A 14,701-nucleotide genomic window follows, 5' to 3' on the forward strand; every position below is an offset into this window, starting at 1 on the left:
TCAAGGTATATCACAATAAACCTTCCAATGATATCAGAAAAAATGTCATTCATACAGTTCTGAAAAACAGCATGTGCTTTGGTTAAACCAAAGGCATGACTAGATTCTCAAATAGACCCTCGGACGTTAAAAACGCTGTTTTCCACTCATCACCCTCCCGAGTTTGCATCAGATTATACGCCCCTCTGAGATCAAGTTTACAATACCATTTAGCCCCAGTAAGCTGATTATATAGGTTGGGGATGAGTGGAAGGGGGTAAGTATTTTTAACAGTGATTTTGTTTAGTTCATGGAAATCGAGGCAGGGACAGAGGCCACCATCTTTCTTTTTCACAAAGGAAAAAACAGCAGCTACAGGCTAGGAGGAAGGACGGATATGACCCTTCCGCAAACTTTCATTAACATATTCTTTCATAGCGGTTCATACATGTCCTGACAAATTGTACAGGCGAGCTTTAGGCAATTTGGCATTCGGAATTAAGTCAATAGTACAATCATAAGGATGATGGGGAGGTAGTATCTCTGCCTCTTTTTCTGAGAACACATCTCCGAAGTCTTTCAGGTACACCGGCAGACCCTCCAGACTAGCTGAGCAAATTTGCACAGAACGAATACATCTTTCATGCCAGTTGGGGCTACATTTAACAATATCCTTTACCACCAATCGATAACAGGATTATGAACAAGCAGCTAAGGAAACCCCAACACCAACTCAGCAGGTAAATTATCCAACACATAACAGGAGATGGACTCATAGTGCAATGTTCCCACTCTTAGTGTGAATTCCACCATTACCAGCTGGACAAAGTTCTGGAATAACGGTGTCTTGTCAATGGCGACAATCTGAATGGGTCTTTCCAACTTAACTGTCCCTAATCCTTATTTAAGAACCAGTCCACAATCAATAAAGTTTGCAGCAGACCCACAGTCAATGAAAGCAAGTGCCGATAACCATAGGTTCTGAAAACATAGTTCCACGTTCAACAGTACTTTATCTGAGGAGTAGAAAGGTACCTGGAAGCCTGGGTGACCTCCTCGACAATCACCCAGCTTAGGCGTTTCTCGATGACTTACTTGCTTGAGGGCGACTCGAGCAGTCCTTAAGATAATGTTCAGCATGTCCACAGTCCGAGAGCTGGCTGCTCCAACCTCCATTAATTCCATCTCAGGTAAGGAAAAAGAGTCAGGAGAAATGACCAAAACCCCTTGTCGCTCATCACGTCTCTCCCGAATCCTGCAGTCCATACGAATTGCCTGAATCATAGCCTCCCCCAAAGACTGGGGTGAAGGATGAAAGGCCAGAGCATCCTTAAGAATATCCGGAAGGCCATGGCGAAACTGACACCTGAGAGCAGCATCTTTCCAAAAAACCTCAGAGGACAATTGCCGGAACTCCGAACTATAATCCTCAGCGGTGCAGCCCCCCTGTGTCAGGTTTGTGATCTTAGCCTCTGCGACCTGGACCCTGTCAGGTTCATCATAGATCCTCCCTAAAGCGTCAAAAAAGGCATCAACAGAAGACCGTTCTGGGTCTAGTGGAGACAAAGAAAATGTCCAAGTCTGAGGACCCCCATGCAATAGGGACATAATTATACCCACCTGCTGGGACTCATCCCCAGAAGACCAGGGTCGCAGAGTAAAAAATAATTTACAGCTCTACTTGAACACAATAAATTGATCCCTCCCACCAAAAATTTGTCAGGAAGTGCCACAACTTGTTCGGGGGAGGTCAGCTGCATGTCAGCGGGTCCAGAAGACATAACTACTGTCACTAGTGGAGAGCTTTGTTACACACCCAGAGTACTAAACTGACCCTGCAGCTGGGACTGTGAGGATTCTAGCCTCTGGAGATTCCTGGTCAGATCCTGAACTATCTTGGTCAGATTCGTCACCTGGTCACACAGTGCACGAACTGGGTCCATTGGTGAGAGAAAAAAAAATGTATGGCCATACGTAATGTGACGTTAGTCACTAACTCAAGGAGCGACCGTGAGGCAGATCGTCAGACGTTCTGGGGTCAATACCAAGAGAGCGTGTAGATAGCAAGGGAAAAGACAGAAAATCATAAGTCAGGTCACAGTCCAGGGTCAATACCAAAAGAGAGCGGAACAAAGCCAAAGGACGGACAAGGGGGTAGTCAGAACACGATCCAAAGGGTCAGGCAGCAGAAGATCAGAACTCAGAACAACAGAATGAGGCAAACACTCACCAGGAAGCACAAACTACGTCTGGCAGGGAACAGGGGCAGTCAGCTCAGTTAAATAGCTTGGGCAATCTCCAGAACACCGAAGACCTAGAAAATGTCCCGCACATCCCAGTCAAAGATTTGACAGCCAAGCTGTCAACCATGGCACCGACAGCCCGGCTTGCCACTCACAGGATTGGACAGCCAAGCTGTCCATCAAAACACAGTATGAACCAGTTCAATAGGACAGCATAGCAATCCCACACAGAGTGCAGGAATTGTGACAATCTCGGTAAGTCTCCAAGTAGCAATTTTAGTTTATTTATTCTACTCACTTATTATATAGTGCCATTAATTCCATAGCACTTTACAGACATTATGGGCACTATCCCCATTGGGTCTCACAATCTACGTTCCCTATCAGTTTGTCTTTGGAGTGTGGGAGGAAACCGGAGGAAACATACACAAACACAGGGAGAACATACAAACTCCTTGCAGATGTTGTCCTTGGTGGGATTTGAACCCAGGACCCCAGCGCTGCAAGGCTAACCACTGAACCACCAAGTTTCAAGTTAAATACTCATGCTACTAAATTGAGCCTATCACATGGTTGCTTACTCGGAAGTAAGTTTTCCCTGATTTCCCTCCATTTTGGATTGCACGTGTTTTAAATAGGTCAGGTTTGCCATATTTCCTGACCATTGCCATGGCATCTTGGTAGATTTGTGCCATATTTCTTGGACTTCCCTGGAAAGTTGACGGCAATATTACTTTTTTTCCTAGTAGAATATCTACATCCTTAAAATGGTGGTTGTTCACAAATCGGTGAAGAATTCTTCAGCTCTTACGGATTTTTCATTTTTGCACACCAAACTCAAACGGTTTGCTTCGGTTTTACTATAGGCATCAACCATAAATTGGTGTAACTTTCCTGCATTAAAGAACTGGTTAAAAGTACCATCATAAATGGCAAAGTGGTATGAATATCATTGAAGTTGAGTCACATTTCCTCGAGCAACTGTTTTTTTTAGATCTGTAGTCCACCCAAAAGCAAAGGGTAGCACATTGGGTCACAGAGTCTACTCATGACAGATATATTTTGTAAAATCCCACTTTTTTGTTTGAATGATGTTTATTCAGGGGAATTTTACAACAATTGGGAAGGGGGAAAATCAACATAAGAATGCAAATATAAGTCAAATTCAATAAAATATAAATCAGTATATGTAAGATTACAGTGCATGGTAATAATGATTTTGATCATAATAACAAGGCAGGGGAGAGGGATGATAAAGGGGGAATCAAGGAAAAGAAAACAAAGGAAAAAGGTAAAAAAAGGAGGGAAAATGAGGGGGAAGGGAGGGGTATAGGAAGGGAAAAAGTGAAGAGTTCACTGGTAGGGAATAACATGGCAATATGTAACAAACATTAAAATGAGTCATAAAACACGGTATGAGCTTTGCTGGTTATATGTCTTTTAGAGATGCTTATAAGATAGATCTTGCATTGGAGGTAAGATAGGAATTCCAGAGAGACCACTTAGAATTATATTTTAAGAAAGAGTTATTTTTTAAAGCTAAGGCGAGTTCGAATGCATTATGTGAGAATACTCTGTGAATTAAATCATTGATTGAGGGGATATTAGCAGTTTTCCAATTGGCACCTATAAGGAGTTTCGCAACAGCGAAGATATGGAGGGCAATAAGTTGGATTTTTTTAGGAAGAAATTCTGCCTCTAAGGAGAGGAGAAATAATTGAGGAGATAATTTTATTTCTCGTCTCCCTATTTTAGACAAAAGAACTACAATATCTTGTTTTAGGGTTTTCACCTTTGGACAAGACCAAAATATATGCATAATGTTTCCACTGAATCCGCAATCTCGCCAACAAAGGTCCGAGAGGTTAGGAAATGCTTTCTTTAATCTAACTGGCGTAAGGTGCCATCTAGAAAATTTTTTATAGAAGTTTTCATATATATTAGCCTTGATACTAGTTTTGAAGGACAGTTTGAAGGCACATTGCCAATCCTCTAGCGAGAACTATTTATTTAGGTCTAGTTCCCATTTAGAGAGAGGGGGTAGAGTCAGAAGTCAGAAGAACATAAACGTTTTCCATTTTCCAATAGGAGCTTATGTTTGGATTATTCACTAAAAGGGAGATAGAGCAAGGGAGAACTAAAGGAAGATTTAGTGTATGTCTCGTGAATTTCCTAAGAGCAGTTAAATTAAGGAGTTCCTCTTCAGGGAAGTTATATAGATTTTTAAGAATTTGGAAATTGACAATGGAGTCTTTATTTGTGCCAGTAAATAAAGAAAAACAATTTTTAATGCCCAAATCTGTCCTTTTCCTGAATGGGAATTCAGAAAGGGGATATTGGAAAATAGTTATTGGAATATTCTCCAAATAGATGGTGGAAGAATTATGTTTAGTTAGTTTGAATAGTCTTTTCCAAAGCAGAATAGTCGCCTTTAGTAGAGGATGAGAAGGAGGTGGAAGAGAAGGAGCCAGTAAGTGAATTTAAATAAGGGAGGAAAGAGGAGAATTATTGTTCATTTCCTCTTCCAGAAAGACCCAATTTTGTTTGTCTTTTGATAGCCAATGTCTGCTCTGTTTAATTATGTTTGCTTCGTAATACGCTTGTATGTTAGGAAGGGCGATACCGCCTCTTTCTCTAGCTTTAAATAAAAGATTTTTGGAAATTCTAGGGGGTTTACCACACCAGATGTAATTGGAGAGCTGTTTGTGTAACTTCCGCAGCTACAAGTCTGAGATCAGAAGTGGGATGCATCTAAAAATGTATAATAACCTTGGGAGAATCATCATTTTATATACCGAGACTCTACCCAACCATGATGTATTGACCTTATCATAACTGTCCAAGGACACTTGAATCTCTTTGCATATGTTTGAAATATTGGCTTCAACAATTCGACTTAGGGGTTTGGTGATTTTAATGCCAAGAAAGGAGATGCTGAGGTCTTCCCAAGAATAGAGGAATTCACTTTTTATTATAATTTTTAGATTTGAATCTATATGAAAACCAAGGACTTTAGATTTTACATTGTTAATTTTATATGAACAAACAGTGGCCCACCTTATGAAACTGAACAGACCATGGTGCCTGGTCGTGAGTGCCAGACCATGGACCGATTGTTGCCTACTCATACAATAAACATATTGATAAAGGAGAAAACATGAGTATAGCGGCATAAAAAGCATTATTTTATTCAATAAAGATTACATAACAACGTATACAAAAGTCACATCACAGGATGGGAGATATAAAGTGCAAAGTGCCAGGCATAGGAGGGTCACAAATGGTGGGTCATAATAAATATACACATGTGTATGGTTCTATGTAGGTATTAATGGTGAATGCGGGAATATGTACCATGGGAATCACCATTTCATGATATGCTGCTCAGTGCTAATGGAAACCTGTTGGGCCAAGGTATGTAGGTAATCCCACTTCCCACATGGCACACCCCCCTGACCTGATAGCATCGCAGGTAGCACTCACCCAAAGGTTTGAGCTGTAAGGTCCTCAAGCCACTGTGACCCTGTGGAGGATGCCTGGCACTTTGCACTTTATATGTCCCATCCTGTGATGTGACTTTTGTATACGTTGTTATGTAATCTTTATTGAATAAAATAATGCTTTTTATTGTTAATTTTATAGTATGAAAAAGGGCAAATGTATTGATTAAATCAGATATCTCTCGTAGAGAATTTAAGGGATCAAAAATGGTTAAAAAGATATCGTCAGCAAAGAGTTAAATTTTATATTGCCTTATCTGTGTTGGTATGCCTTTAATAATGTGGTTGTTCCTGATTAATTCTATAAGTCGTTCTAAAGTTAGGATAAAAAGGAAAGGTGAAAGAGGACAACCTTGTCTAGTTCCGTTAGTTAGATTAAATATTTTTGAGTAATGATTATTCGCAATTGCTTTTGTAGTAGGGGCAGAATATAAGGCTTCAATAGAGTTTAAAATAAGACCTTCAAAAACCAAATTTTTGAGTGTAGCCAACATGAAATTCCAATTTATGCGGTGAAAAGCTTTTTCAGCATCGAGGGATAATAGAATGAAAGGTGTTTTGGATTTTTCTATTATAGATATAAGGTTTAAAATTCTACGTGTGCCATCAGATGGTTGTCTATCTTTAACAAAGCCAGTTTGGTCAGAGTGTATCAAGTTGGGGATGATGATTTTAAGTCTTTCTGATAGGATTTTTGCAAAAAAATTTACAGTTTAATAAGTAAATGGGGCGATAATTTTGTAACAGTTACAAATTATTTTCTGATTTAGGGATAACAGTAATATTGGTGTTAAGGGGATGGTTGCAAACAACTTTATTAATAATGGAAAGCAACCGAACCCCGGGGTCTGCGATGAAGCCTAGAGGACTGCGGTCGAACACCTTCCAGGTAAGAAGGTAAAACAACCAACTAATGTATAAATCCCTCCAGTGTTACTTCATACCGGGACGGGAAAAGGGATTCGCACTATCTCCGTTAACTGCACGAGAGATGTGCGACAAATAACGTAGCCGTAGCCCTGTTAACTGCACAGAGGCTACGCAGCAGGCGCTAGGAAGTGTGTGTGACTCACGCCGGCGTATACGTGCTCCCAGCCGGTGTGCGACCGGACTGTGGAGTAACTCTCCACATGGCTAACAGGCGGTTCCAGGAATACGGAGTCCGCAGTCTGCTCAGGGTGTATAGGGAGCCCCTTGTAAGAGCCAGACTGTCAAACGGAACTACCTGCCTCCCTCCAGCTAAGACTGCCTATCCCCAGCTAAACCTGCCTGTCCGAAGCTAGAGCAGCAAGAGAGCACGTGGAGCTCAAACAGACAAGCGTCCACACATGAACACAACCTTAGCTCAATGATCAGAGTGCGCCGCCATGCTTGTGGGCGGCCTATTTAAAGACTAAGCCCTGCCCATTGTCACATTATTGGTCGCACTACTGATGACGTCACCCGCGGCCAATCAGGCGGTGCCAGGTCACCGGATCAGCTGACACCAAAGCACAAATCACGGTCCGCCATGTCACGGGCATGCTCAGTGCAGTGCATCCTGGACTTAGGCTGTAGCAGCCCTTGTTCCCCCCCGCAACCTATGCTTAACACTACTAGGACCAAGGACCTGAGAGACAGCCTGTACTTCTCGTGCACTGGCAAGGCGTTGGGACTGACGGCGATGCTAAGCAGCATCTGCCCTGGCTGGACCAGAATAGGAGAACCCAGATGATTCTGACCCAATTTCAGTTCCAGCAACCACCCTACGCCTAACAATTGGCAATTTCTTTAAAATGAGTCATAAAACACGGTATGAGCTTTGCTGGTTATATGTCTTTTAGAGATGCTTATAAGACAGATCTTGCATTGGAGGTAAGATAGGAATTCCAGAGAGACCACTTAGAATTATATTTTAAGAAAGAGTTATTTTTTAAAGCTAAGGCGAGTTCGAATGCATTATGTGAGAATACTCTGTGAATTAAATCATTGATTGAGGGGATATTAGCAGTTTTCCAATTGGCACCTATAAGGAGTTTCGCAACAGCGAAGATATGGAGGGCAATAAGTTGGATTTTTTTAGGAAGAAATTCTGCCTCTAAGGAGAGGAGAAATAATTGAGGAGATAATTTTATTTCTCGTCTCCCTATTTTAGACAAAAGAACTACAATATCTTGTTTTAGGGTTTTCACCTTTGGACAAGACCAAAATATATGCATAATGTTTCCACTGAATCCGCAATCTCGCCAACAAAGGTCCGAGAGGTTAGGAAATGCTTTCTTTAATCTAACTGGCGTAAGGTGCCATCTAGAAAATTTTTTATAGAAGTTTTCATATATATTAGCCTTGATACTAGTTTTGAAGGACAGTTTGAAGGCACATTGCCAATCCTCTAGCGAGAACTATTTATTTAGGTCTAGTTCCCATTTAGAGAGAGGGGGTAGAGTCAGAAGTCAGAAGAACATAAACGTTTTCCATTTTCCAATAGGAGCTTATGTTTGGATTATTCACTAAAAGGGAGATAGAGCAAGGGAGAACTAAAGGAAGATTTAGTGTATGTCTCGTGAATTTCATAAGAGCAGTTAAATTAAGGAGTTCCTCTTCAGGGAAGTTATATAGATTTTTAAGAATTTGGAAATTGACAATGGAGTCTTTATTTGTGCCAGTAAATAAAGAAAAACAATTTTTAATGCCCAAATCTGTCCTTTTCCTGAATGGGAATTCAGAAAGGGGATAGTGGAAAATAGTTATTAGAATATTCTCCAAATAGATGGTGGAAGAATTATGTTTAGTTAGTTTGAATAGTCTTTTCCAAAGCAGAATAGTCGCCTTTAGTAGAGGATGAGAAGGAGGTGGAAGAGAAGGAGCCAGTAAGTGAATTTAAATAAGGGAGGAAAGAGGAGAATTATTGTTCATTTCCTCTTCCAGAAAGACCCAATTTTGTTTGTCTTTTGATAGCCAATGTCTGCTCTGTTTAATTATGTTTGCTTCGTAATACGCTTGTATGTTAGGAAGGGCGATACCGCCTCTTTCTCTAGCTTTAAATAAAAGATTTTTGGAAATTCTAGGGGGTTTACCACACCAGATGTAATTGGAGAGCTGTTTGTGTAACTTCCGCAGCTACAAGTCTGAGATCAGAAGTGGGATGCATCTAAAAATGTATAATAACCTTGGGAGAATCATCATTTTATATACCGAGACTCTACCCAACCATGATGTATTGACCTTATCATAACTGTCCAAGGACACTTGAATCTCTTTGAATATGTTTGAAATATTGGCTTCAACAATTCGACTTAGGGGTTTGGTGATTTTAATGCCAAGAAAGGAGATGCTGAGGTCTTCCCAAGAATAGAGGAATTCACTTTTTATTATAATTTTTAGATTTGAATCTATATGAAAACCAAGGACTTTAGATTTTACATTGTTAATTTTATATGAACAAACAGTGGCCCACCTTATGAAACTGAACAGACCATGGTGCCTGGTCGTGAGTGCCAGACCATGGACCGATTGTTGCCTACTCATACAATAAACATATTGATAAAGGAGAAAACATGAGTATAGCGGCATAAAAAGCATTATTTTATTCAATAAAGATTACATAACAACGTATACAAAAGTCACATCACAGGATGGGAGATATAAAGTGCAAAGTGCCAGGCATAGGAGGGTCACAAATGGTGGGTCATAATAAATATACACATGTGTATGGTTCTATGTAGGTATTAATGGTGAGTGCGGGAATATGTACCATGGGAATCACCATTTCATGATATGCTGCTCAGTGCTAATGGAAACCTGTTGGGCCAAGGTATGTAGGTAATCCCACTTCCCACATGGCACACCCCCCTGACCTGATAGCATCGCAGGTAGCACTCACCCAAAGGTTTGAGCTGTAAGGTCCTCAAGCCACTGTGACCCTGTGGAGGATGCCTGGCACTTTGCACTTTATATGTCCCATCCTGTGATGTGACTTTTGTATACGTTGTTATGTAATCTTTATTGAATAAAATAATGCTTTTTATTGTTAATTTTATAGTATGAAAAAGGGCAAATGTATTGATTAAATCAGATATCTCTCGTAGAGAATTTAAGGGATCAAAAATGGTTAAAAAGATATCGTCAGCAAAGAGTTAAATTTTATATTGCCTTATCTGTGTTGGTATGCCTTTAATAATGTGGTTGTTCCTGATTAATTCTATAAGTCGTTCTAAAGTTAGGATAAAAAGGAAAGGTGAAAGAGGACAACCTTGTCTAGTTCCGTTAGTTAGATTAAATATTTTTGAGTAATGATTATTCGCAATTGCTTTTGTAGTAGGGGCAGAATATAAGGCTTCAATAGAGTTTAAAATAAGACCTTCAAAAACCAAATTTTTGAGTGTAGCCAACATGAAATTCCAATTTATGCGGTGAAAAGCTTTTTCAGCATCGAGGGATAATAGAATGAAAGGTGTTTTGGATTTTTCTATTATAGATATAAGGTTTAAAATTCTACGTGTGCCATCAGATGGTTGTCTATCTTTAACAAAGCCAGTTTGGTCAGAGTGTATCAAGTTGGGGATGATGATTTTAAGTCTTTCTGATAGGATTTTTGCAAAAAAATTGACAGTTTAATAAGTAAATGGGGCGATAATTTTGTAACAGTTACAAATTATTTTCTGATTTAGGGATAACAGTAATATTGGTGTTAAGGGGATGGTTGCAAACAACTTTATTAATAATGGAAAGCAACCGAACCCCGGGGTCTGCGATGAAGCCTAGAGGACTGCGGTCGAACACCTTCCAGGTAAGAAGGTAAAACAACCAACTAATGTATAAATCCCTCCAGTGTTACTTCATACCGGGACGGGAAAAGGGATTCGCACTATCTCCGTTAACTGCACGAGAGATGTGCGACAAATAACGTAGCCGTAGCCCTGTTAACTGCACAGAGGCTACGCAGCAGGCGCTAGGAAGTGTGTGTGACTCACGCCGGCGTATACGTGCTCTCAGCCGGTGTGCGACCGGACTGTGGAGTAACTCTCCACATGGCTAACAGGCGGTTCCAGGAATACGGAGTCCGCAGTCTGCTCAGGGTGTATAGGGAGCCCCTTGTAAGAGCCAGACTGTCAAACGGAACTACCTGCCTCCCTCCAGCTAAGACTGCCTATCCCCAGCTAAACCTGCCTGTCCGAAGCTAGAGCAGCAAGAGAGCACGTGGAGCTCAAACAGACAAGCGTCCACACATGAACACAACCTTAGCTCAATGATCAGAGTGCGCCGCCATGCTTGTGGGCGGCCTATTTAAAGACTAAGCCCTGCCCATTGTCACATTATTGGTCGCACTACTGATGACGTCACCCGCGGCCAATCAGGCGGTGCCAGGTCACCGGATCAGCTGACACCAAAGCACAAATCACGGTCCGCCATGTCACGGGCATGCTCAGTGCAGTGCATCCTGGACTTAGGCTGTAGCAGCCCTTGTTCCCCCCCGCAACCTATGCTTAACACTACTAGGACCAAGGACCTGAGAGACAGCCTGTACTTCTCGTGCACTGGCAAGGCGTTGGGACTGACGGCGATGCTAAGCAGCATCTGCCCTGGCTGGACCAGAATAGGAGAACCCAGATGATTCTGACCCAATTTCAGTTCCAGCAACCACCCTACGCCTAACAATTGGCAATTTCTTTAAAATGAGTCATAAAACACGGTATGAGCTTTGCTGGTTATATGTCTTTTAGAGATGCTTATAAGATAGATCTTGCATTGGAGGTAAGATAGGAATTCCAGAGAGACCACTTAGAATTATATTTTAAGAAAGAGTTATTTTTTAAAGCTAAGGCGAGTTCGAATGCATTATGTGAGAATACTCTGTGAATTAAATCATTGATTGAGGGGATATTAGCAGTTTTCCAATTGGCACCTATAAGGAGTTTCGCAACAGCGAAGATATGGAGGGCAATAAGTTGGATTTTTTTAGGAAGAAATTCTGCCTCTAAGGAGAGGAGAAATAATTGAGGAGATAATTTTATTTCTCGTCTCCCTATTTTAGACAAAAGAACTACAATATCTTGTTTTAGGGTTTTCACCTTTGGACAAGACCAAAATATATGCATAATGTTTCCACTGAATCCGCAATCTCGCCAACAAAGGTCCGAGAGGTTAGGAAATGCTTTCTTTAATCTAACTGGCGTAAGGTGCCATCTAGAAAATTTTTTATAGAAGTTTTCATATATATTAGCCTTGATACTAGTTTTGAAGGACAGTTTGAAGGCACATTGCCAATCCTCTAGCGAGAACTATTTATTTAGGTCTAGTTCCCATTTAGAGAGAGGGGGTAGAGTCAGAAGTCAGAAGAACATAAACGTTTTCCATTTTCCAATAGGAGCTTATGTTTGGATTATTCACTAAAAGGGAGATAGAGCAAGGGAGAACTAAAGGAAGATTTAGTGTATGTCTCGTGAATTTCCTAAGAGCAGTTAAATTAAGGAGTTCCTCTTCAGGGAAGTTATATAGATTTTTAAGAATTTGGAAATTGACAATGGAGTCTTTATTTGTGCCAGTAAATAAAGAAAAACAATTTTTAATGCCCAAATCTGTCCTTTTCCTGAATGGGAATTCAGAAAGGGGATAGTGGAAAATAGTTATTGGAATATTCTCCAAATAGATGGTGGAAGAATTATGTTTAGTTAGTTTGAATAGTCTTTTCCAAAGCAGAATAGTCGCCTTTAGTAGAGGATGAGAAGGAGGTGGAAGAGAAGGAGCCAGTAAGTGAATTTAAATAAGGGAGGAAAGAGGAGAATTATTGTTCATTTCCTCTTCCAGAAAGACCCAATTTTGTTTGTCTTTTGATAGCCAATGTCTGCTCTGTTTAATTATGTTTGCTTCGTAATACGCTTGTATGTTAGGAAGGGCGATACCGCCTCTTTCTCTAGCTTTAAATAAAAGATTTTTGGAAATTCTAGGGGGTTTACCACACCAGATGTAATTGGAGAGCTGTTTGTGTAACTTCCGCAGCTACAAGTCTGAGATCAGAAGTGGGATGCATCTAAAAATGTATAATAACCTTGGGAGAATCATCATTTTATATACCGAGACTCTACCCAACCATGATGTATTGACCTTATCATAACTGTCCAAGGACACTTGAATCTCTTTGAATATGTTTGAAATATTGGCTTCAACAATTCGACTTAGGGGTTTGGTGATTTTAATGCCAAGAAAGGAGATGCTGAGGTCTTCCCAAGAATAGAGGAATTCACTTTTTATTATAATTTTTAGATTTGAATCTATATGAAAACCAAGGACTTTAGATTTTACATTGTTAATTTTATATGAACAAACAGTGGCCCACCTTATGAAACTGAACAGACCATGGTGCCTGGTCGTGAGTGCCAGACCATGGACCGATTGTTGCCTACTCATACAATAAACATATTGATAAAGGAGAAAACATGAGTATAGCGGCATAAAAAGCATTATTTTATTCAATAAAGATTACATAACAACGTATACAAAAGTCACATCACAGGATGGGAGATATAAAGTGCAAAGTGCCAGGCATAGGAGGGTCACAAATGGTGGGTCATAATAAATATACACATGTGTATGGTTCTATGTAGGTATTAATGGTGAGTGCGGGAATATGTACCATGGGAATCACCATTTCATGATATGCTGCTCAGTGCTAATGGAAACCTGTTGGGCCAAGGTATGTAGGTAATCCCACTTCCCACATGGCACACCCCCCTGACCTGATAGCATCGCAGGTAGCACTCACCCAAAGGTTTGAGCTGTAAGGTCCTCAAGCCACTGTGACCCTGTGGAGGATGCCTGGCACTTTGCACTTTATATGTCCCATCCTGTGATGTGACTTTTGTATACGTTGTTATGTAATCTTTATTGAATAAAATAATGCTTTTTATTGTTAATTTTATAGTATGAAAAAGGGCAAATGTATTGATTAAATCAGATATCTCTCGTAGAGAATTTAAGGGATCAAAAATGGTTAAAAAGATATCGTCAGCAAAGAGTTACATTTTATATTGCCTTATCTGTGTTGGTATGCCTTTAATAATGTGGTTGTTCCTGATTAATTCTATAAGTCGTTCTAAAGTTAGGATAAAAAGGAAAGGTGAAAGAGGACAACCTTGTCTAGTTCCGTTAGTTAGATTAAATATTTTTGAGTAATGATTATTCGCAATTGCTTTTGTAGTAGGGGCAGAATATAAGGCTTCAATAGAGTTTAAAATAAGACCTTCAAAACCAAATTTTTGAGTGTAGCCAACATGAAATTCTAATTTATGCGGTGAAAAGCTTTTTCAGCATCGAGGGATAATAGAATGAAAGGTGTTTTGGATTTTTCTATTATAGATATAAGGTTTAAAATTCTACGTGTGCCATCAGATGGTTGTCTATCTTTAACAAAGCCAGTTTGGTCAGAGTGTATCAAGTTGGGGATGATGATTTTAAGTCTTTCTGATAGGATTTTTGCAAAAAAATTGACAGTTTAATAAGTAAATGGGGCGATAATTTTGTAACAGTTACAAATTATTTTCTGATTTAGGGATAACAGTAATATTGGTGTTAAGGGGATGGTTGCAAACAACTTTATTAATAATGGAAAGCAACCGAACCCCGGGGTCTGCGATGCAGCCTAGAGGACTGCGGTCGAACACCTTCCAGGTAAGAAGGTAAAACAACCAACTAATGTATAAATCCCTCCAGTGTTACTTCATACCGGGACGGGAAAAGGGATTCGCACTATCTCCGTTAACTGCACGAGAGATGTGCGACAAATAACGTAGCCGTAGCCCTGTTAACTGCACAGAGGCTACGCAGCAGGCGCTAGGAAGTGTGTGTGACTCACGCCGGCGTATACGTGCTCCCAGCCGGTGTGCGACCGGACTGTGGAGTAACTCTCCACATGGCTAACAGGCGGTTCCAGGAATACGGAGTCCGCAGTCTGCTCAGGGTGTATAGGGAGCCCCTTGTAAGAGCCAGACTGTCAAACGGAAC

Source organism: Phyllobates terribilis, unplaced genomic scaffold (genome assembly GCF_046119375.1).
Source record: "Phyllobates terribilis strain yellow unplaced genomic scaffold, ASM4611937v1 Scaffold_4__5_contigs__length_816908805, whole genome shotgun sequence".
Taxonomy (NCBI): domain Eukaryota; kingdom Metazoa; phylum Chordata; class Amphibia; order Anura; family Dendrobatidae; genus Phyllobates; species Phyllobates terribilis.